The following is a 26416-nucleotide window of genomic DNA, read 5'->3' as shown; positions in this document are numbered from 1 at the left end:
TTAAATACAAATCACAATTATTACATGGCGCAGTCGAAATAACAAACATACGTTAGAGTGAAAGTAAATAAAATATACATTCGGAAGAAAACCACTAAAAATGGCTCGTCCAACTCCAACCCCGATGGCTTCAACGTCAGGCGAATTTCAAGCAATACCATCCAGTGAGTTATCTTTCGAAGGTAACATGGCAGAAAATTGAAATTTCTTCAAACAAAAGTTCGAGATCTACATGCACGCAAGTAAGCTAAATGATGAATCTGAAGAAAAAAAAAAGTATACAGGGTCTTTCACGAGGAACCTCACCCATATTTATACGGGAAACTACTGAACGTATTTTCATAAAATTCAGCACTTATAAGTATTTCACGATGCTGATGAAATCTAAAATATTTTCAAGGCATGAGCACCTTCCGTTTTTCAAATTAGAACACCATTTTTTTATTGCAGAAATAGATTCCTCAGAAAATTTAAAGTTATTTTGATGTAACATTTTTCAGTTTTGGTTGGAAAATTCTCTCTGAGCGGGAAAATTCGAAAAAAAATAATGTGAGTGTATGCATCACACCCTTGCCCTAAAATGGATATTTTCTGAGTTATTCACAAAAAACTGTTTTTCGTCTTGAATTTTCAGCTATTTCTTTTCCCTTCACGCCAAAATGATGGAATTTTCAGGAACTGTTATTTGAACCATGCTGTAGATTTTTCACCTCGTCTTGAAACCGACTTCAAGTTACTATTAGGAGAACCATGGCAAACTCTCGCAGTTATAACTAGAGAAGATGCTCAAAGTTTTGACCGTTAATTTCTAGACATTTATTTATACGTCTCAGGAATGCTTCGTGCGTTGCTCTTCTTATTTCATCGGGAGGAAGAGATCTGCAGAAGTGTTTAAAAACCAATTTGAGTTTCAAAACTATGAATTTAAAAATCTAAACAAACCTGAACGCATTTCTGAATCGTTCTATGCAGTCCTCTTTATCAGTCAGGGGAGTTGAGTAGACAATATTTTTTATCCTACCCCAAACAGTCTAAAGGAGTTAAATCGGGAGAACGTGGTGGCCAAAGATGTGGACCATTGTTCGCCAACCATCGATCTTCAAATAGCCTGTAGAGGATATTTGACACATTGAGTGAATTGTGTGGAGGCGCGCCATCTTGTTGATACCATAAGTCATTATGGTTCTGTACTAGCGGCTCAATTATTTGAGTCAATATGTCAGAATATCTATCTCCTAAGGGAGAACATTCTTTAAATAATGCAAACATGTGTAGCGTTCTATCTTACCAGTTAAAGTCCCATCATAAATGTGAACATCGAGAATTGCATTATTTTTGATGGCGCAAAAAACATTGAAACTCCAGGTCTCTTGAAAGTTCCATTGTCTGAAGTGGTGGTTGTTCTCTTCATCCCAATAATGACTGTTATGCCTATTGAAAGAACCATTCTTTGTGAATTTAGATTCATCTGTCCAAATTATACAGTCCAAAAAGTTTTCATTGAAATCGAATCATCATAGCTTCGCAAAACTCTGTTCTCCTGACGAAATCAGTTTCCTTCAAATGCTGTACCCTATTGAATTTATATGGGTGCATTTTATGTTTTTTTAATATTCTCCAAACACTCGATTGAGAAAATCCCAGATCAATCTCGGCATCTTAGAGAGAATTTTGAGGATTCACACGAAAATATGCAAGAACTGTAATTTCGTTGTTCTCATCTTCTACTACACTTTTTTCTCTTTGTATAGTTTTCTTAACGAAAGATCCGACATTTCTCAAATTTGTCATGGTTCTGTTAATGGTATCTCTCGTTGGTCTGGGTCGGTCAGGAAACCTCTCAATGAACAGTCGAATCGTTCTATCTACAACTTTATTACATTCTCCATGAAGTAGAATGAGATTTAAATAATCTTCATTGGTAAAATTAGGCATAGTGATCGATTTTATAATTTAATACGAATTATCACCAGATTAATAGTACCTAAACACAAAATGCTACTGAATAAAGAGGAATTTGGCAGATGTAATTAATGTTATCTATCATTAAAAAAAAATTATTCAAAACATGGTAAGTTTTTGAATATGGTTCATAAGGAATTATTTATTTATCACTGGAGAGAAAACCGATGGCCGATTATAGTTGAAATAAAGAGGTTTCCGATACAAATTCGAATCAAAATTCGCCATCTATTTAGGAACAACCTGTTACTTTTTTCTCTTGCATATTAGGGTAGTAAAATCTAAAACATGGTTTAAGTAACAGTTCCTGAAAATTTCATCTTTTTGGCGTAAAGGAAAAAGAAATAGCTGAAAATTCAAGACGAAAAACAGTTTTTTGTGAATAACTCAGAAAATATCCACTTCAGGGCAAGGGTGTGATGCATACACTCACATTATTTTTTAACGTAGATTCAATATCTGCCATAAAAAAATGGAGTTCTAATTTGAAAAAATTGATTTTTCACGATTTTGTCATCCCTAACTTTGAAAGCGATTTTTTCACCCCCTGTATCATGAATCGCGATTTCGATTTTTGAAGTGGATACATCAAACTTACATCTTAAAAAATCCCAAAAATGAAAATTTTCCATCCAAAAACCTCGAAGTTATTTTTGTTTCAGCGGAGCTCTATTTTCGATTTTTTTTCGAATTTTCCCGCTCAGTGAGAATTTCCCAACCGAAACTGAAAAATGTTACATCAAAATAACTTGAAATTTTCTGAGGAATCTATTTCTGCAATAAAAAAATGGTGTTCTAATTTGAACAACGGAAGTTGAAGTCATTTCCGGAAAAACCGTAGGTGCTCATGCCTTGAAAATATTTTAGATTTCATCAGCATCGTGAAATACTTATAAGTGCTGAATTTTATGAAAATACGTTCAGTAGTTTTCCGTATAAATACGGGTGAGTTTCCTCGTGAAAGACCCTGTATATTACTGAACTGCATAGGCAGGCATGGGCAAACTTTTTGAGGGGAGGGCCAGATAAAATGAAAAATTACCTAGGCGGGCCAAAAAAAAATCCACATTTTTACAAGTGGTTAACTTTTTTTCGATTTTTACATCAAACATGACTAACATCCTAGAAAAGTAAAAAAAATTACAAAAATTAACTTCAGTAGTTCAGTAGGATACGAAAGAGTATTTGAAAAATGAAACTTTGATTGAGCTTCTAAGAATTGTCCATACTCTGGTAGAAATGCTAAAAGCTGGTCACTAAAGTTGCCAACAGATTACTCTGACGTGACGTGAGCCCAAGTCATAATGAGCATTATTCGAAAATCTTATATAGGATTTTTTGCGGAAGCGTTAAATTAGTCAGACGTGACGTTGACACGTGTATTCCCACGTTCCCACATTGAACGCTTCCGCGCAAAATCCGATGTTAGATTTTTTAATCATGCGCATTATAACATGGGCCCACGTCACGTTAGAGTAATCTGTAGGCACATTTACAGTCGGTTGCTTACGCTGCTATTCATAGTTTCATAGTGGAAAACACCTGTTCACATAACAATATGCAGTTGTTCCCGAGATATTATGATTATTCATTAAATATGCCCACGATACCAGATTCCGCCGTCATATTTGGTGCTCCTCCCTCCATTAGTAATGTTGTAAATATAAGTCAAAGGTACTTTGAAGGACGTGATTGTTTGTTTCTTGAAATTTTTGAAAAATATGTGATATTTTTGTTGCTCTCAGCAATGAAAATCAAAAGGTCAAAAATACTTCAAATTACACAGACGTTGACAACGAACCAAACGAAAATTTTAATGCTTGATTCGTTACTAACCACCACGAGCATAATATCATCATCTCAGTAACCGTGCTGTTGACTGCTATTATAACTCGAGGTCCCAAGACTCCCAAGCAAATCCAAAATAATTTAGTTTAGAATTGAGAGAACTAGAACACTACACCTATGCTCAGTTGCGCGCAAACTTTGCTAAACTAAAATTAATGTTAGATCCAATAATTAATACCTTTCTTAAAGCTCAAAAATTTTCATTTAGAAGGAAACCGTTACTTAATCGATTCAAACTACGCAGAATCGAATAATTGAATAAATTTTCATGTATTAATCACACTTGAATACTGCCTTTATGTTTGGAGCTCAGCAACAAACCGTTCGTTGCAACTTTTGGATTCCATGCATCACTATTTGTGTTCTGTGATGGAGTCGTTGGAACATCGAAGGAGATTTGGCCAATTTTGCTTTTTCTGGGGATTACAAGAAATAATGCCAGCCGCTGCCAGATGCACACGCAGTACTAAGGCTGAGCCTCGAGCACAACTCTATGCAATTTGAATAACAAATGGGTGGACTTTTATTTGAGGGATTCAGGGCTGAAGTGAACCAAGTCCATGCAGCCTAGTTTTGAGATACATGACATAGAAGTTGTTTATCCCCAATTAATTCAAAAGTGACTTCTTTAGATTTGTGTAAAGTGAATGTAAGCATATGTTTATATTCTAACCTAAGTCATGTATCCCAAAACTAGGCTGCATGGACTTGGTTCACTTCAGCAGCTATGAAGCCCCCAATTATCAGTCCTTCTTCCACCTAATACGTTTCCAGTTAATTTGTCGTCTTCGATGTATAAAATCTTCAACATTTTAAGATGATAATAAACAGTACGCAACTTACGCTTTGAGACAACTCGGTATTAGGTGACATTGCTTTTCCTTATCAGGCGGTCAAAATACGCTTTCTTTTTGACCGTTTGAGCAGCTCCTGGGCAGCTCCGGTGCATCTCGCTCGAGCACCGACGCGTTCTTTTTGATTGGGGCGTGAAGCACCGGAGCAGCTCGCGTTCCCTTCCCCTGCCCCCTCTTGCACCAACCAAAATGCTGGTGCACGTCGAGGGCTTGAAGCCCGTAAACAAACTTTTTGGTTATGTTTACATATGTCAACAAATATTTGAAGTCGTGTATTGTTGAAATTTGTGGATTAATACTATAAAAAGGCTGTAATACACCTTATGGACCACCTAAGATTGATTTTTTCGTCAATTGAAGCTGTCAGTTAATTTTTTTTATTGAGTAAATGAATAAAGAATCAATGTTAGATGGAATTAGAACTGAATGATTTTGAATGAAGATAGGATTCGTTCTTTCAGGTTTGAAGAGTGAACTAATCATTTTTTTCATGAATGCATAATTTTTAAAGATCGATCAAATGAATAAACGACAAGCTTCAGTTTAGTAGCGCCCATCAGTGAAAATGTAGCATTTCTTTTCAAATAAGTTGATATTTCACGTACTTGAATGCAATTTTCGTAAAATCAGAACACTCTTCACCTACTTTTACCAAAGAGGATTATTAACGAAGCTTTAAGAGATGAAATCATTGTTAAATAATTTTTTCAAGTTTTATATCTACAGACATATCCAGTATTTCGTATATTTTTACTCTCCATAGCAAAGAAAGGGTAATGTTTACCCGGTAAATCAAGTTTTTCAACCAAATATATGGCAATAGATTTCGAAAAAATAGTGAAACTTATTAATAATCAACGACTTTAACGTCAAACTGAAAACAAATAATCCAAAGAACCGCGAATCCGGACTTGTCTCTTGTCATTTTGCTCAACAGCTGATCATCCAACTCGCTGCGCGCAGTTGGCGCACTAATAACCGTTTTATTTGGAACAGCTCAGGGGCGAGAAGCCCGGAGCTGTACCGGTGCATGAAGCACCAAAAAGAAAGCGCCTAAACTTAGAAAACATGTATTCTGTATTCGGGTTCGACTTTTGGACGGTCCGAGAATTGTTCTAAAGGCGCTCAGAACTGTTGCGCCCTAGTATCAAATCCTCTGCGCAGTTCTAGAACCATTCTCGGACTGTCTGAAAGCCGAACCCGAATACAGCTAAAAATACTGGTGATTGTTTCAAAATCTTGACGCGGGCCGGATTAGACTTTCACGTGGGCCGGACCTGGCCCGCGGGCCGTAGTTTGCCCATGCTTAGCATAGGAGATAAAGCCTTAAAACATTACAACAATTTTCAATGGGCATCAACTGAACAAAAATAAATATCCCAGCATAATTAAAAAATTCGAAGAATTCCGACAAAAAATGTCACCTTTGAGAGATATCTGTTATTGTTTACAAGGGACAAGAAAGACACGGAGACCTAAATATGTTCCAATCTGCTGCAGTAGTCATCAACTTGTGAGTTTTCAACTCTTGTTGATAGTCATATTAAAGATCGATTGATATTGGGAATTAAAGAATTAAGTATAAAAAATAAACTTTTGAGAGAAGCAGATTTAAGATTAAATAAAGCGTTGGAGATATGCCGTACAGCGGAAATTGCATCACAGAGATTGAAGATAATCGACGGAAATTCAGAAGCGGAAATTTCAATGGTCAAAGGAAATTCAGGTCGTCCAGAATACATCGTAGGACGCAGGACTTCGAGTAAAACGCAAAATCCGGGCAACCATAGCAGCACCCAATCAGCCAACAAATTCCGGAAAGCCTGCGCAGTCATCGAAATTTGGACGAAATGGCGGACGGCATAATCACAACAATCATTCACAGGCACAAAAGTACCTCAACCTCATATTCTATGAATAAATGCACCAAATGGGGTCTCTATCATAAATTGAATATAGTCCTGCTTTTGGGAAAAATTTTTTGAAATGTGGGAAATATAATCATTTTTTTAATGTATGCAGACAATCAAATAAAATTCGACAGATTAAAGTTGAGAATAATGAAATTGAAAACTATGAAATAACTATTGGAAATATTTTGGGAAAAAAAAACACGTTATAGATGGGTTGAAGAGTTCATTGTTAATGGGATTAAAATTTCCTTTAGACTAGATGCGGGTGCAGATTGTTCCATTATTCCATTAAATAAATTTTTAGAATTATGTATTCCTATGAACCATTTGATTAAAACAAATATCAACCTTATAGTCCGAGAGCTGGCAGCAAAAACAACTACCTCATAAGTTACCAAAGGTTTGGTTTGGCACTTTGGTTCAACTTTATTACCAAAACTTGAAACCGCCCGTCTGCCGGGCGTGAGTGGTCGCCTTATGGGATGAAAAAAATTGAAAAGATGAGAAAAAATCGATTGGAACTTCCTAATAGTTACCAAGATGAATGTTGTGTCAAAATGGTCTAGGATCTTAACTGAATTGAAATCGTAAGCGTCTGCCAACAAGGGTGGTCGCTATTTCGAAACAGACGCTGTCAAATACAGGGTGGTTCAGATCATAACCAAGAAATTTTAACCACGTATTCTACATCAAAAATAAGCCCTAGTTTGTCATATAAACATACGTCGAGAAATGTTTCCTCTCCGAGATACGGGGTGTTAAAATTATAGAAAAAAAAATGTTTTTTATTAATAACTTTCACACTGCTTGAAATATTTTTATGAAATTTGAGACATAGGTTTTGAGCGTCAAGGAGCATTTTTTGCATAATATCATTTCTTTTCTTTTCTACCAGTGGCGTCCGTACTGCAACGAGACTGAATATTTTCAGATAAAAAAATTATACGCCACTGGTTTTCTCGGCAATAAAAATTACTTTTCAAATCCTTATTCAATTTGGAGCAAATTTGGTCTCTTGACTTTTTGCTGTACGAGGCACCGTTTCCGGTTAAAAAAATAAAACACACTCTCATGCATGAAGAAATCGTCAAACTTAAAGATGTTCGAAGTATGACCCATTTTGCTGAACACATAATTCACATCGACGTCTAATAGATCCGACAGCAGCAGCTAAATTTCGATTTCTTAGTTCGTCGCAAGTATTTTAAATACGGCCAATAAGTTTTTCCTTTGAATTCACAGAAGTCATATATACGATTTCTTTCAAAAACCCCCATACGAAGTAGTCCAAAGGGGTAATATCGGGGCTCCGTGGAGGCCAACTGACTGGCCCATTACGTCCGATCCATCTTTCTGGAAAATTATTATCCAACCAGTTCCTCACATTTCTATGAAAGTGGGCTGGACAACCGTCAAGTTGAAACCAAGCCGCTAACCTTGATTCTACTGGAATATTTTCCCACATATTTGCAAGCTCTGCCATTAGAAATTGTAAAAAATTTTCACCACTAACTCGTTCTGGTAAGAAATAGGGTCCAAATAGGTGATTATAATAAACTCCAAGCCAAACATTAACACTAAATTCTATTTGGAAATTTCTTGATCGAATGGGATGTGGATTTTCGTGGGCTCATACATGCTGGTTATGAAAGTTTACCACGCCCCGACGACTGAAACACGATTCATCAGTCCATTATATGGTATTTTAAAAGTCTCTATTCTGCTCAATTGAACAAAGAATCCATTGGCAAAAAAATAACCTTCGCTGTTCATCACCTTCTCGTAAACCTTGGACGGGTTGCAAGAATTTTTGACATAGAAAATCGAAGTGTGCGAGCTGCTATTCGACTGCTTGTTGTTGGATTCTTATCAAATTCACGAAGTATCCTCCATGGCACACTTTGCTTTCCACAATAAAGAAATTACAGTCTTTTATGGTTATGCTTGTATTGAAACGAGTAATTGGAAACCAAAACTGTCATTTAAGTTTTTTAATCAAATTAATCTAAACTAAAAATAGGAGTTGGGTGTGTGTTGAATTTATCTAATCTTAGAAAATTGCTACAAAACCGTAATAACCTTTTTATTGCTTTATCAAATTTTTGCGATTTCTTCATGCATGAGAATGTGTTTTATTTTTTTAACCGGAAACGGTGCCTCGCTCAGCAAAAAGTCAAGAAACCGAATTTGCTCCAAATTAAATAAGGATTTGAAAAGTAATTTTTATTGTCGGAAAAACCAGTGGCGTATCATTTTTTTATCTGAAAATATTCAGTCTCGCTGCAGTACGGAGGCCACTGGTAGAATAGAAAAGAAATGATATTATGCAAAAAGTGCTCCTTGACGCTCAAAACCTATGTCTCAAATTTCATAAAAATATTTCAAGCAGTGTGAAAGTTATTAATAAAAAACATTTTTTTTTCTATAATTTTAACACCCCGTATCTCGGAGAGGAAACATTTCTCGACGTATGTTTATATGACAAACTAGGGCTTATTTTTGATGTAGAATACGTGGTTGAAATTTCTTGGTTATGATCTGAACCACCCTGTATTTGACAGCGTCTGTTTCGAAATAGCGACCACCCTTGTTGGCAGACGCTTACGATTTCAATTCAGTTAAGATCCTAGACCATTTTGACCCAACATTCATCTTGGTAACTATTAGGAAGTTGCTGTCGATTTTTTCTCATCTTTTCAATTTTTTTTATCCCATAAGGCGACCACTCACGCCGGCAGACGGGCGGTTTCAAGTTTGGGTAATAAAGTTGAACCAAAGTGCAAAACCAAACCTTTGGTAACTTATGAGGTAGTTGTTTTTGCTGCCAGCTCTCGGACTATTACAGGCTATTCGCGAATCCAATTACCGTTGAGGGCGCTGTGAAATGTAAACAAACTTTGATGTTTGTCAGTACACTTTTCGAGATTTGTACGGCCTAACACAGTTTTTCTAGTGAATCAAGACATTTATCGGAATTATCGGAAGTGAATTGATTGATTTAGTTTCGTAAAGAAAGATCAACATTCTTTGGAAATACTTCATTCGAAAGGGATGAATCGTGGAATAAAATCGAGCGATGATATTGGTGATTCACAGTACCTAGACACAAATTCCTATTATTTCACAGATTCTTTCTTGAAGGAAACCTAGGTAATAATGTTGAAATAGCATATACTGATAGTCTGAGATCCCACTGCACGTTCATTACGTACAGAGACAAACACACATTTTCACATACGTTTATGGATAAACTGATAACACCGCAGCCTGTCAAAAGTGGCCGCAAGTAATTTTAATTAAATTAATGCTAATCAATAATCCGAGAGAAATTTCGTCCATCCCGTTTTGAAATAAAATATCATCCACATCATAGCAATGCATGTAAAGAATACTAAAATCCATAGCTGCCGTTGCACACTCGGCCGCAACTACCTCGCAGCCAGGTGTAAGCAGGTAACATTTTGACGAATTTCTACGTTCATGACGTACACAAATTAAAGCTAATTTTTTTTTCCAATAGAATGATGTATGGCTGCCTGTGAAAAATAGCCGCAAGTTAGGTCTGTCATCTGTAGCGAGATATCCGAAACAAAGTAAGAGAGAGTTAGACTCATTTCGCACCATCGGGTTCTTACCCGATGTTCCGAATTATATCTACCGATATTATGGGATCTTTCACACATGATCCGGTTTAGTTTCGCACTGGAAAACAACCAAGACTGCTATTCTCGAGTATTCGCAATATATGCGATCGTACGCATCGAAATACGTTGTGATGTTTTTAACAGCAGATAGCTGGGTGCGAAATGAGTCTACCTCTCTCTTACTTTATTTCGGATATCTCGCTACTTTAACAGATGGCAGACCTAACTTGCGGCTATTTTTTCACAGACAGCCATACATCATCCTATTAGAAAAAAAATTAGCTTAAATTTGTGTACGTCATGAACGTAGAAATACGTCAAAATGTTACCTGTTTACACCTGGCTGCGAGGTAGTTGCGGCCGAGTGTGCAACGGCAGCTATGGATTTTAGTATTCTTTACATGCATTGCTATGATGTGGATGATATTTTATTTCAAAACGGGATGGACGAAATTTCTCTTGGAATATTGATTAACATTAATTTAATTAAAATTACTTGCGGCCACGTTTGACAGGCTGCGGTGTTATCAGTGCATTCTCCTATCCATAAACGTATGTGAAAATGTGTGTTTGTCTCTGTACGTAATGAACCATGAACGTAAAAATTCTGCAGTTGGATCTCGAACTATGAATTTGTGAAGGAGGTAGAAACTAAACATCTTGATAAGTAAAGCGTTTATGTGGAAGTTTTAAAGTTTCTATGTAAAATATTTCAATTCCATGTTAGGATATATGTATGTATTCCTCATACTGAAATCCCAAGAGACATAAATATGATTCAGCTCATGGAACTAGTTCTTCAGATGAGAAAAAGAATTCGTTTGAAACTATGAAAATTATGAAATTGTGTTTCTAAATCGTCAATTGAATTCAGCAGAAAACTCTAGCAAAGAAAAATCGTTTAACCTAACACCTGCCAGTTGAAAGCGCTGGTATAAATACCTTTCCAATATTTTTCGTAATCAATATTTCTATTCAGAAACTCAGACAATAATCCCAATATAACTTCTTCAAATAATAATTATAATACTTTGTTGGACAACGTGAGATAAGAGAAAACATAAGAAACGAAACTTGATTTGACTTTGCAGTACTGACAAAGTAGTGTCGTAATTCAGTCCGCAGAGGGCGTCTAGATTTTTGGATTCGCCAATTCTGGCAGAAACATAGAAAGTTTAGGTGCCATTTCACTCAAAATAAAAAACAATAATAATGCAGAACAAAACTGTGAATAGCAACAAATTCTCTTTCATGTTGTTGACACAAAAAACATTGCAATTTTATGTTTGGATGCATGCATGAAGATGAATTTGAACAAAAGGAATTCAATTAACATTGTATCGAGAAATATTAATGAAGAATAATAATTATGACTATGATCGATTGATTCAGAAATATAATCATGTGTTTCAAGGTTTGGGTAGTTTACCAGGAACATACCTTATACAGGTCGATCCATCTGTTCTTCCTTCTCGACGAGTTTCTCTAGCTTTACAAATGAAACTCAAAAAGAAGCTACAAGAACTTGAAGATTCATGAACAGTTCTTTTGATGACTTTATATTGATTTCCTCTGTTTGTCGCGAAAGTGGAATACATGGAGGAGCAGCAATGTACTCAAGAAAATCAGTGAAGTGCAAGGAGAGAAAAGACTTGAGTGTTTTCTCAGTGATTGGCCAGTTTGAGTGTGTAGCTGTGAAGTGCTGTATCAATGAAGCCCAAGTTGATAGGTCTATCGGTATACAGACCCAGTGGTGGTGAATTAGTCTTTTTTTTTTGAGAGAATGGAAATAGTACTTGCTTCCATTGGCGTGGGCCCAGAAATTACCGTATCTGGTAATTTCAACATTAACCTTTTGCATTCAACGAATGTTGGTGAAAAAATTGAATTTCTATTCCTAATGAGTTCTTTTGAGCTGTCTCAAACAATTCATGAAGCTACCAGAATAACACCTAACACTAGTAGTTGCTTAAATAATGTTTTCACCAGTTTTCATAGCTCTGAATATGAATCTCAGGTGCTCAGAACTGTAATATCATATCACTTTAGTCAAAAGATTTCTTTGAAATTCCATAAAATAAACACCAACAAAACAATATACAGAAGGTTTTTCACTTCTGGGGCTATCAAGGCTTTCAGGAGTGATCTGAGGGAGCAGGACTGGGCGTCTGTATTTGAAGCAGCAGAGTGTGACATAAATTCTCAATGGGGGAGCTTTGTTGAGATATTTTTGTTGAGAAATTCCCTAAAAAGCTGGTTCATATTGAGAAAGTGGATTCCACAAAGATGTTTGTAACTCAGGAAATTCTAGAATGTAAAAATAAATTAGATTATCTTCTGTCACTGAGAACTCACCACAAAATATATGACGATATTTATAAAATTGAGAAGAAAAACTACGAGTCTATCTATTGAAATCCAAAGCTTTATAGGGGAGACTGGTGAGGGTTGATACGTTTTTTGGAATTTTTATTTTGGAAACTGAATTATATGAAGAAACAGGATTTTTCTTATATTATATAATTCTTCAATTAATCGTTCAACAAAATAAATATAGAAGTCTCAAAACATAAACATCTTATTCTGTACGAAACGTTGAACACAAATACATGCAAACTGTCTCAAGCCTCCCCACATACGGGAGGATTGATACGATGTACTGGGAGGTATGAGACACAAATTGAAAATATAAGTTCCATTGGCATCACTTGCAAATGTCACATATAAACATTTTTGTGCCTTTTCTAACACCGGCAAATTCTTCGGCGGGCCATTGCGAGCACACCTGACCCCTGATCCAGAATTCGTTTGATCTAGAGAATGAAATTGAACCATTGCAATATATATAGGCTACATTTTCGGCCTCTCAGTCATATTCTTCAACTGTGTCATCCTCATTGTCCGAAATACCCCGGTCTACATACTCTTTCTTTCGTATAACTCTTTTGTTTGATTTTCTTGGTTCTTGTTCTGCCTCGGCTATGTATGCTGCTGGATGTACTAGGATTATTTAGCTCAGTAGGTAGGTCAGCAATGATACTGGCTTGCTTTGGGCCGATAGGTGTAGAAAAATCAGGAAATGGTCGGTTAGTCACTTCCACACAAGAAAAGTCGGCCTCGTTAAATACATGGGGATTGTACGGATAAATTCCAGTTGTTAAAAATCCCCTTGATATGTTGGATGGTGAAAACGCCTTCATGTAGGCCTATCCAACTAGATACGGAATATTTTTTGAAGATGAAACATGTATCAAGCCTCCCCACGAGAAATGTCTCAAACCTTCTTGAAAGCAATTTTTAAAGTGATTTATGTTTTCATCTTATACTCATATATTTTGAAAACCGAATAAAACTGTAAATTGAGTAGTTTTATGCATATTTCCCAGTTAAATGTTTGTTTATGCCGAAGAATTAATGCACGACCATAAAACCCTTAGGTAACTTGAGTAAAAACTTACAATTTCTCACCTCGAAACACTCTTCGTTGAATATTTCACAAACTACTGTTAGCGTTACAGATTAACGTTACGCAATGCCCTCTGCGTTCAATAGTGTTCAATAGTATAATACTTTCGAAAACGGCTACAGACCGCGGATATGAGCCTGTATCAAGCCTCCCCATGTATCAATGCTCCCTAGTCTCCCCCACTATGAAAAAAAACTTCAAGGTTCAGATAACAAATCAAAAACGATGTGGTCTGTAGTAATGATATAACAGGGAAAACCCTTAATAATGAATGTTATGTAGAAGGGTCACCATCCGAGGTGTCAAACAATTTTTCCACGTTTTTTGGATCACTCATTCAGAAGTTTTCTAAAGAGATTATTGATCTTTCCTTTGTTGATTATTCTCCAGATATAATGGAAACATTCACCCTCTCACAAGTTTCACCCGAATAAATTGTTCAAATAATTAAAAGTTTCAAAAGTAAACATTGCAGCGGCTATGATGCGATACCTCTATCACTATTCAAATCATGTAGCGATGAACTCTGAAACGTGATTTCATATATTTTCAATAATTCTTCTTAATTTGGAATATTTCCTAATCAGCTGAAATATTCATTAATAAAACCTGTTTACAAACGAGGAAATAAAAATGCACTTGAAAACTATAGGCCTATAAGTCTTCTCCCCAGTTTTTCAAGGACATTTGAAAAAGCAATGTCTTCAAGGCATGAGGAATAAATCATCAGTCAATTCCTAAATATACTAATTCGACGTCTATGAGAAGGCATAAGTTCCCATATGGTTCTCCCCGGAATTGAAACAAAAAATAATTAATAAAAATAAATTACATAAGAATCTGAGAGATGAAGATGGTGTTATGTTTTCTTCTGTCAGAAAGGAAGTGAAGCATCAAACAAAACTTGAGTATGTAAGATATAAAAAACAACTTGAAAAAAATACCAATAGTAATCCTTTCATCATTTTGGTCGTTTATTGGTGAAAAGAAATCTCAAAATAAAATTCCAACATCGATGCAATTCAACCAAGAATTGCTGAATAACGCTGTATATACCAGTGAAGTTGATTCGTGTGAAATGTATTCGACATGGGGACGTTTCAAATTTTCCGTCATTTCAGAGGATGATCTTAGGAACGCTACGAAAAGGCTGAAACCAAAAAAATCTAATGGATTCGATAATATTCCGTCCTACATCTACAAAGGCTGTATTGACTTTCTAATAGATCCACTGCTTCACATATTTAATTCATCACTTTCAGAGAATACTTTTCCTGACCTTCTCAAGTCATCTATAATAACTCCCGTCCATAAAAAGGACAAACAAATGTCATTGAAAACTATCGGCCAATTAGCATTTTGAATGCCCTATCCAAAATAATTGAAATAATAATATATAATGATATAATTAAAAACTCCAATATTGAATTCAATAAGTCCCAACATGGTTTTGTTCAAGGGAAATCAACCATAAGTAATCTTTGCAATCTCGGTAAAAACCGAGATTGCAGTGGAAGCAAAAGAAGAAGGTTTCCAACTTGACACGGTATATACCGACTGTGAAAAAGCTTTTGATAGAGTCAATCACAGACTTCTAGTCAATAAGCTTGCAATGAATGACTTTTCGAGGGATGCGTGTACTTTTATTGGATCCTATTTGCATCAAAGAATACAAGTTGTGAAAGTTGGGGATGAGTTTTCACAAAATATAATACAGAGTTCTGGTGTTCCTCAGGGTAGTATATTGGGGCCATTGCTGTTTCTGATATTTGTCAATGACCTTCCTGCCTGTTTGCGATTCTTATTGGCATTGTTGTTCGCGGATGATTTCAAGTTGTCTAGGAGGATCTTGAGCCTACTTGATTGCTATTGCAGGAGGACTTGAATAGGGTGGAACAATGGATGAAGATTAATAAAATGTCTCTCAACATAAAGAAGTGTCATGTTGTCACCTACACTCGAAAATCCAACCCGATATATTTCAGTTATGAAATTAATTCGGACATCATTGAACGCAAGTCAGAAATTAAGGATTTGGGTATAATCTTTCAAAATAATCTGAAATTTAATACCCATTTTGAATTCATCCTAACAAAGCTTACAAGAAACTAGGTTTAGTTCTTAGAAATAGCAAAGATTTTGATTGTAATACTACTATTCTACTATAGAAAACTCTTGTGAGACCACACTTTGATTATGCTTCAGTGGTATGGATGCCATTAACCATAAGTCATGTTGATATGATTGAAAAAGTTCAAAAAAAATTTCTTCAATACTTATACCTGAAAAAATACAATAAGTATCCTTTCATGAAGTCATATATTTCAATGTTGGAAGACTTCAATATGTGCACATTGATAAACAGACGCAAGTGCAACGCAGTTTTTTTCATTTTCAAGATTTTAAATAATTTAACATTTCAAGACTGTAATTTTGTTGATCTTGTCAAATTTAAAGTACCTAATTTATATCTGAGGCTTAGAAATAGGAAAAGTTTTCATGTAACGCCAAGTAGTTCATTTCCCATTAATAAAATGAGTATAAGCAGACAGTCGATACCTTTTTACCTAAAATGATGCTTATATGCAATGAGTTGATTGAAAAATTTGACTTGGATTTGTTCAATACTAGTTTGGGAAATGTGAGAAGATTGTTCTCCTAGGTTAATAGTTAATAGTGTTTTTGTGTTTGTTCTGCATATGTAATTACCTTCTTGGGTGTATGTGTAGAAATAAATAAATAAAATTTCTAATGAGCTGCTATAGAGACTATATTGGAGATTGCAAGTGGATAGTCATTTAATTTGGTGCGCAGTCCTCTAACATTTTGGTAATAGCAAGTTAAGGCTAAAGGCATATTTCTTATTATTGGTCTTTGGAGAGTGGCAGAATCTATAGGATTAGTTTCGGATTGATTGCGAATTTCGAAATAATCTAATTCTTACTCCATCAGGCCATGCTCCAGGTTGAAGGAGCTCCTCGAGTGACAGGTCGCTGCTACCGAATTTGAAGGACCTCTTAGGGTGTGTTCATAAACTTACTCTGAGAGTAGAGTATGAGTATGGTCATGCTCAGAAAGCATACTCTGAGGAACTAAAAGTACGTTTGTGAACACTTCGGGTAATCAGAGCTTACTCAGAGCAAGCTCTGAGTAAGTTTGTGAACGCAACCCTAGGCGTTTTAGACTTTAAATCAAAACATAAGATGTCCTTATTAGGCCATTGTTCTCTCGCATATGACTGGATATTCTCAGCTGTTGTATCAGATTGCAGACCGCCAATTTATATCCAGTTTCTTCCTTTTGGAGCTGGTTTTAGTAAGCTGTTGGGGTTGCAGTGACCTTCACGAAGTTGTTCCTTTTCTTCTTGGCGTTAATTACCACTGTAAATGGTTCTTCTTCTATCTGTTGGTCATCAAAAACTGAATTTACTTCCTTCAACGATGCTACATTGTTGATTTTCTACGCAAAGCTCGTCTTTTTTGCTGTTTTTTCTTGAACTTTTCCCGAACTCTCAGAATTCTTTTCCTTCAATTCATTGGACTTCACGTTTTTCTCATCATGAATCCTTATTCTATTGGTTTCATGGGAATCTCGCGAAGATAAAAGGCGTACCAAATCAATGTTGCTTTGTTCCTTTAATGTTGTTATCTCAGTTTTTAGATCACTAAAGGTTTTCTGTATTGTTGTCATTATGGTCTCTGTATGTTCTTTCGTTTCGTGTTTAGATGGTGTAGTATTTTCCTCAAATACAGGGTTGGTGTCAGTTCTTGGGAGTAGTTTCATCTTCACTCCTTCAACACAGTCGTCGAAGAAGAAGCAGATATTTTTGCATTCTATAATTGCTTTGTAAAGCGAATCTTTTATTCGTGTACATTGTGGATGATATTCTGACGTACAGAAGAGGCATTTGATCATCTTTGTGTTGACGATTAAATTATCGTGGCAAGTAACACAGGAACTGAACATCCCGTTGTAGTTGTGTGTGTATGGCGGCCTTTTGTTTCGGAAACTTCAGATAGAGTGATAAGAAGAGGTAGTTCTTACAACATGTGCTGCTACTAGTTCACACTTTTATGTAATTTCAGCAATTGATTTTTTTAATTACATTTTTTGTGTTTGAATACTGCGATTTGATGGATATTTCACTGGATCGGCGAGTTTCGCGGCGTTCTGTTGATGTAATTTTCAATAAAATAGCTTAGGATATTCGTGTATAATTGGCAATCATAAGGAGATGAGCAAAACCGTGTATCTCCACCATTATATGATGATAGTTCGAACCATCAGAGAAAGTATCAGTGAGTGAATTTTGTATAGCAGAAGGTAGCGAATTACAGTTTTCTCTATGATGTCCACCTAAACAATTGAATGAACGTGAATTTTCTCTAAGATCATTCAATAGCATACTTTGATACTGTGAATATTGATGTAAGAAAACAAACTTTCACAAAAAGGGCAAGCGAAAATTCTACCTTCAGAAGGAGAGGAAGCCATAGAGTTTATTTACTAAAAAAACGATTGAGCCGTGCGGCTTTGGTCTTGATGAACTAGTATCTCCTCCTAGAGTATATAGATGGTGGGCATTCTTGCAAGCATCACGTTTGATATTGTATATCGCGAAGGAATACGTATGGCTCATGCCGACTTTTTCTCTCGGAATCTTATGCCAGAAGATAAAGAAAATCATGAGACTAAAAATGAAAATATACGGAAAACGTATAAATCTAGCTGCAATTATAAACGATTGGCTCCTTGCAGCACAGCAACGCGATAACGAAATAAAAACTATAGTTGCAAAAATAAACGATAATGCATTTTCAGGTAATTTGCTTAAGACATATGAATTGCGAAAAGGAATACCTACTATGGAAATATTCAGAGACATGGTCGGACAAGATGTCTCCCTATTGTTCCTAAGGCATTTAGGTGAGTAATAAATCACGTTCATGAAACAATAATGTATTTGGGTTGGGATAAAACGTTAGATAAGGTATTTGAACATTATTGGTTTGAACTTATGACAAAGTATGTCCGGAAATTTTTAGAAAATTGTATCACATGTAGTGTCTCAAAATCTAAATCTGCCAAAACTTACGTTGAACTCCATTCAATTCCACGAAACAGTGTTGGCATACGTTGCATATGGACATTACAGAAAAACTTAGCGGTAAGAACTAATTAGAAGAATACGTTGTAGTAATTTATCGATAATTCCACGAAATATGTCGTGTTACATCACACTTTAAAAATAGACGCTAGTAACGCACTTGAAGCTCTAAAAAATGCTATATCTTTGTTCGGCGTTCCATCTAGAATTATTGCTGACCAAGGAAGATGTTTTGCCTCGAAGGAGTTCAAAGAGTTTTGTTTATCCCAAAACATAAATCTACATTTGATAGCGATCGGCACCAGTCGGGCAAATGGACAAGTTGAGCGTGTAATGAGTTCTCAAGAATATACTTACCGCATTTGAAAAAAGTCAAAGATCTTGGCAAAATGCGTTAGGAGAAATTCAGTTAGCCCTAAATTGTACGACTAATAAAACCATTAAAGTTAGCCCTGTTGAAATGTTGATAGGAAAAATAGAAAAACCGTTTGGACTAATGACATTAGGTGATGATAATGAAACAATCGATGTTCATGCCTTGAGAGATTTAGCATTACAAAATATAGAAAATGCTGCCTCATACGATAAGTGCAGATTTGATAGTATTAAAGCAAAAGTTATTAACTTCAAAGTTGGGTATCGTGTGTTATTGAAAAATGGGGAAAGACATCAGACAAAGTTAGATCCAAAAATTAGGGTACCATTTGTTATTGAACAGGTTCTAAATGGTGATAGCTATTTGTTAAAATCGTTGAGTAATAAGAGAACGTATAAGTATGCTCATGAATTTTTAAGAAAAATGCCAGGAAGTTATATTCCTAAGGAGTTAAATGAAATTGATGGAGAAGACGTTAAAAAAAAGTTGAAGACCTAGATCGGGAAAACGTTGAAAAAGACGTTGAAGATCTATATCAGGAAAACGTTGAAAACGATGTTGAAGATCTAGATCGGGAAAACGTTGAAAAAGAAGTTGAAGATCTAGATTAGAAAAACGTTGAAGATCTAGACCAGGAAAACGTTGAAACAGACGTTGTACATGAAGACGTTGAAAAAGATGTCAGGAAGTTGAGAAAGAAACGTTCGAGTGACCGTAAAAGTTGAAAGATTGTTGATAAGCTAGAACTATTGCATTGCGCTGTAATTGCAAATGTAAAACTGAACTGAAATTATAGTTTTATCATGGTGCAATGAGCTGTAGACATGTTGCAATAGTCAGAATATAATATTGAAGTAGATACCAAAGTTTTTGACTGAAATACTGTGTGAATTAAAATAGAAGTTGAAAGCTGTTATAGCTATTTATGTAACAAGTACATAAATGAGGTCTTTATGGACGAGTTCAAAAGTTTATGGCAGAGCGAGCAAAGCGTGCGAGGCCAATATCTTGGGCAAGTCCATAAAGCCTAATTATGTACGAGTTGCATACAAAGCTTTTTGTTCGACTGCAATGCAGAAATTTTATATTCTGAAATGGCTTATTACTGAAAAACATTGTGTGCTTTTGAATTTCTCACCTTAGTAACCAGCGACCTTAGCAGTCTTAGTAAACACAGTTGTTTACTTCCTTAAATTTATGACAAACGTCATAATAATCCAAAAAATGGATAGTGCTGGAGAAGAAAGCGTAGAAAATTTAGCCGTAAGCGCCAAAGCATCTCTCTTTCCCACTAAATCTAAAAGTGCTTACGAAAATATGTATGCGGCCTATAACAAGTGGTGTAAAACGAAGAAAATTGTGAAATCGACAGAAGACAGTATTATCTCTTACTTCAATAGTGAATTGAAAGCTCACAAAATTTCTTCGCTATGGACTACATAGATGAATTGGAAAAGTACTAAAATAAGTGTTGCCACCAGAATATTGGGCCAGGAAGTAGGTGATGCCTAGCATCCAGAGTATTACAGATCGAAAACTGTGCTTCCACTTCGAGCTCGACTTCCTTAGGCATGCATTTTTATAATAACAAAGAATGTGTTGTTAATATTAACTACCACACAATTCTCAGAATAGTAATTCATAATTTTGTTTTTAGGTCGAAGTTCAATTCTTCTTCCTTAAATAAAGTGTTGTTGCTTTTTTATTCACTTGACAGAATGATGTTGACAGTTGAGTCCAATAAAGTGGTGTCGAATGAAGTAGTCAATTAAGGACACTAAACGAATTAATAAATAAAGTGTTTATGATTCAGTCGAACATAAACTTATTTTTGTAGAATTTGTTTTCATTTCTTATTTTAGAAACAGTAGAGGACGACTGTTAGGTCAGGATTGGCCGTGTCGGAGAATTAGTGTTAAGTAGATAGATAGCTTGTTTAGGTAACGCATTGTGTGTTGCCTGATGTGGCCGTTGATCACGTTGCGCGATATTGGAAGTTTGGGGGAAATCCCTTAGGTATGCACTTTTGGAGAAGTGATTGAGAGAAAAGAGAAAGCCTTCTTTCAGTTTTTCAGTTTTTATAGAGAGGCTTACCGAGCGTGATCGACGGATACGTTAGCCAAATTATTAGGTCATTACACTGAATGTTCATTTTTACGTTTGTACTTTCGTCTTAAAGAATATGAATGAAAATAACTTTTCGACATATACTTTTGGTCACGGTGCATATTTCCGCTGGAGAAGTATATTTCACATTCAGAATAATTCTTATGTTTCACTTTTAGAAATATTTCATCTCTGCTATAAGAGATTGAATAATGAAGTTGATTTTTGTGATAATATCATTAAATGAATGAATGAATATATTAGAACGAAATCGCTTACCTTAATTTGACCAGATGGATAAATTTGATCAACTTTCAGACAAAGTCATGAACTAACAATATTGTGGCTTTAAAAACACGTTTCTCTCTGAATGAATATAATGGAGAAAAACTGAATTCGTTCTATCAGTTGATCCCCGCAATAAAATGCTGGGATAATCCAATAAAAAAGAATGAAATCCTCAAAATCCTTTTATTCAGAACGCAATTCATATAGAATCTTCTGGGTCGATATTTAGCAAACATTTATTTAGGAAGGCAGAACGCTGTTTTATAATTCGAGATTAAGGTACTTGTTCGATCTTGTGATATTTTTCACTCGATCTACTTGTGAATTGAGTTGAATAAAAAGACTGAATAACCGTATATCTATATTCGTTGAATTTGGTTACATGAATGATGTGAGTGAATAGACTTCTTATTCTAGAATGACGCTGTGTGGTACTGATACGGCTCCTATATTCGTGGACAGTACGGAATGTATGTGCTCATGGTACATATGAGTTAAGATTTGAATATAAACAATACATGCCGCCCCCCTTGAAAGGGTTGGCTTTCATGCTTTGAACAATATAATGAGCTGACTTTTTGTTTGAAGAGTTTATTGGTAGAACACAAATCTTCGACACTGGTCTTTTAAAGACCCCATTAGCGATTTTCACATTCACAACACGCACTATTCCGTCTGTGCCAGGAAACACATCGATGATACGGCCCATTTTCCAGCATAAGGGAGCTGTGTTGTCGTCTTTGAGTAGCACCAAAATGCCTGTTTCCAGATTGGGAGTAGATTGTCGCCATTTCATTCTTTCTTGGAGATGGTTCAAGTATTCATGTGACCATTTTTGCCAAAAATGTTGCATTTGTTGTTGAATATTCTTGAAATGAGACAAGCGGTTGCTTGCCACATGTCTGACGTCATCTTGAGGTAAAGTGGTCAATGGTTCTCAAATAAGGAAATGACCAGGAGTTAGAGGTGAAAGATCATTAGGATCATTGGACATTGGGGATAAGGGTCGGGAGTTGAGGACTGCCTCAGTGTAGAGACCCTCAAAAGTCAAATGAGAATTACCAACAATTCTTTTTAGATGAAATTTTGTTGATTTTACGCATGCTTCCCACAAACCTCCGAAATAAGGAGCATGTGGTGGGAGAGAGGGAGAGAAGTGCCAATTCATTTGATTCAAATTTAGAAAGTCATTGAACTGGCTATTGTTCTCGAGGTTACATAAAACAATTTTCAATTCACGTTCATTACCTACAAAATTAGTTCCATTATCACTATAAATGTCGGTGCCAACACCCCTTCTTGACACAAATCTGGTTAAGCATTTAAGAGATGACTCTGACGAGAGATCTTCAGACAGTTCGAGATGAGCTGCTTTTGTGACGAAGCAAACGAAAATGCATAAATAGCATTTGATAATTTTTCTATTTTTCGTTATGCCATCTTGAATGTGAAAAGGACCTGCAAAATCTATGCCTGTTGCTGCAAATGGGCCTTGTGGTTTTAAACGTGAATTTGGGATATCTCCCATTTGATATCGACTTTCTATTGGTTTTGATATGAAGCAAGTTACGCACCTGCGTAAAACTCCTCGAACAGCGCTACGTCCGTTCATTAGCCAAAATTTTGACCTAACAGCTGCAAGAGTAGCTTCAGCACCTGCATGTAGATGCCTCAAATGCTCATGCCTTATTACCAATTTAGTGTAATTGCAATGATGATGTATAGAATTGGATGCTTTTGGTTGTAAGTGAGGTTGGAATGTTTGAGTCTTCCTCCCGCTCTGATCAAACCATTTTTGTCCATGAATGGATTCAAAGAAACAATTTTACTATTTGGGGATATCTGTTTGTATTTTTCTAGAGATACAAACTCTGAAGGAAATGCGTTCCTTTGAACTAGTTTACAAATCGTATTAAGAGAATTATCGATTTCAGATTTTGATAGTTTACCTGCAAAACGATTCTCAGGAATTGAGATTTTTGAGTTATTTATAAACCGTAGGCAAAAGGCTATAACTCTGTGGAGTTTTGTGAGTGAAGAAAACCGATCAATGGTACTGATATCTTGAGAGTCTGTCATTATGATTAGAGTAAGATCAGTTTTTTTGATTTCAGGAATTTCCGATTGGGGCAAAATATCGGTTTTGGGCCAGAAAGATTTTTCTCGGGATAACCAAACAGGACCGTTCCACCTTAATTTGCATTCCATTAATTCCTTTGGATTAATGGCTCGTGTTATAATATCTGCTGGATGTGATTCTGAGGAAACTCCACTGATTTTTGTTTGAAAACTGCTGTATTTCAGTTACTCGATTCGCTACAAACGTTTTGAGTTGATGTGGTTCAGTATTTATCCAAGCTAATGCAATACTGGAATCACTCCAATAATAAGTGTTATCAATTTTATCAAACATGGCTTGTAGAACCTTTTGAGAGAGCTGAATACTCAAAAGAGCCGCGCAGAGTTCGAGTTTAGGTAACGTTATTTTATTATTATTATATTTTAAGAGGTGCGACGCGAGATTTTGCGCAAACTAAACGAACATGAATTTGGTTGAATTGATCAACAGATCGAAGATAACAACAGGTTCCGTAAGCTTTTTCCGAAGCATCTGCGAAACAGTGTAATTCAATGGAAATACGACTTGAACAGATTATGTGTCTGGCAACGTTTATTGAGTGTAAATAAAAGCTGTATTCGGGTTCGGCTTTCGGACAGTCCGAGAATGGTTCTAGAACTGCCCATAGGATTTAATACTAGTTCTAGAACCATTCTCGAGAATGGTGGACGTCGAAAGATTCACCAAGCTTTCCTTTGTAGGCAAACTGACAATAAATCTGCCCGTTTCATCACGAAATGTGGTTTCTAGAAAATGTTTCTCGCATACTTCTTCCTCTGGGGAATATTGAGTTTGTATTGGATATTCTTCAGTTTTCTAGAAGCGCTCTAGCAAATTATGAATATTATCATTTTGTAATGTTATATTGCAAATTGAACTTGATGTGGTTGCATGTGATATCGGTAGAGAACCGGAAAATATCCAACCAAGTTTTGTTTTTTGTAGAATCGCTTGATGACCCGGCAAATTTATGCGTCCAATGGTCCAATAGAAATTAAATCCCAAAAAATAGAAGCTCTAATAAGTAAATCAATTGGACCGGTTTCATTGAATGCTTCATCTGCCAAAACAATATTAGATGCAATTTTGAGATTATTGATGTTGAATGAAATAGTAGGTGAATCCTTTGTTATTTTATCGGATATCAAAAAAGGTACATCCTTTAAAATATAAGAATTTGTTTTCGACTTCAAAGTAGTCCATGTTTTGTGGAGTACGGATGTTATGTTTGAACCGAAACCTTCAACTGAATGAGTGTCTTTTGATGTGGGAGTTGTAACATTTTGAATAATTTTTCAGTAATGAATTTTGACTGAGAGCAGTTATCGAGAATAGCTCGACATTTATGAGTATTTCCGTATTTATCAAAAATAAGTAAGATTGCTGTAGGAAGCATAATATATGAATCACTATGCGTATATTCCGCAGAGCAAGCAGTGAGAGTTGATTGTGAAATATTAGAAATAGATTGTGAATTACTAGTTTCATTTTTTGTGGAAGCGCTGAGTTGGTTTCTGTAGAAGATTTTTCCTTATCTAAATGTAATAAAGTATTGTGTCGCAGAGAACATTTTTTGCAAGAATGTTGATTTTTACAATTCCTTGATCCCTTACGTAGACAGTTATTGCATGCATTGAATTTTTTGACTCTACTTATACGTTGTGGTACACTGAGTTTTAGAAAATTTTCACATGTGAATATGAAGTGATCCTTTGAGCAAAAAATGCATACTGGACCTGTGGTAGCAACATGCGCAACACTTGAATCGTGAAAAATTTTTTTTGCTGCATGTCTTGGTGTTGAATTAAAGACTTTTTTGTTTGAGTGTAATCCCTCTAGCAATTGACATCTTTGATTTAGAAATGAAGTGAATTCTTTGAATGTAGGTAAATCTAATTTAATATTTTATGCATGTTCTTCCTATTCACGTTTAGTGGTTACGTCTAGTTTGGCTGAAACTAAATCAATAATGATGGTGTCCCATTTGTCTACTGATAATCCTAAAGATTCAAGACTTCTGAGATGCTGATTGACAGTATCAATTATATTCCTGAGTAAGACTCTTTTTGCACATTCTGAAGATCAGTTATGGCATTTAAATGAGTATAATGACTCTGTTATGTACCTACTCTATCTTACATGTTGAATTCCTAATTCTTGTAATCTTTCCATTAGGGTACAGTCATCCCTAACCTTCACTATCTGCATTCCCAATTCCCATAATGGATAGTTCAATATAATAATTAGAGATATAACTTTGTAATCTGAGATTGCCAATATTAAACTTAAATATGTAACGCCCTGTTATCGTGATTCATCCCCGAATCTCGTTACTCTCCATTATCAACATCAATTACTGTGCCTTTCCATTATTTGTAATTTCGACCTAAGTAAATTTAAGAATAGTATATAACTCTTAGATTTTATAATCCAAGTCAGTTCGAACCCAATTTCAATTGAGTTAAGTCTACTACTGTAAATCATCGATGTAAGCAAGTCTTACCCTAATACTGTAAGTTACCACAAAAATAAACCACTTATATCATTATTGTGTCGTTTTATTCGCTGTTCAACAACATAAGAACTGGTGTCAGAAGTGGGATATCTCTAATTAAGGGATATTTTTTCGTTGATATTGAATAAAATTTGAAAACCGTTATTTCGAAGACATCTTCGAAATTTTCTAATTTGATACGACGAGAAGGCAGAAGTGGAAGTCCAGTATCCTGTTAC

General features: G+C 35.6%; 2 protein-coding genes across 2 annotated transcripts in view; one reads left to right on the top strand and one right to left on the bottom strand.

Moving 5' to 3' along the window:
- The window catches only part of LOC123315166 (laccase-2-like), a 150635-nt gene extending 128955 nt beyond the window's left edge, over nt 1-21680 (bottom strand). The window contains exon 1 of the mRNA XM_044900760.1: nt 21556-21680. The gene's annotated coding sequence lies outside the window, so the exon portion shown is untranslated. The remainder of the gene's footprint in view (nt 1-21555) is intronic.
- LOC123315964 overlaps nt 1-26416 on the top strand; it is a 28250-nt gene that overhangs the window by 835 nt on the left and 999 nt on the right. The window lies entirely within an intron of this gene.

This window comes from Coccinella septempunctata, chromosome 6 (assembly GCF_907165205.1).
Source record: "Coccinella septempunctata chromosome 6, icCocSept1.1, whole genome shotgun sequence".
Classification (NCBI taxonomy): Eukaryota; Metazoa; Arthropoda; class Insecta; order Coleoptera; family Coccinellidae; genus Coccinella; species Coccinella septempunctata.
This window is presented reverse-complemented; position numbering and strand designations above follow the sequence as displayed.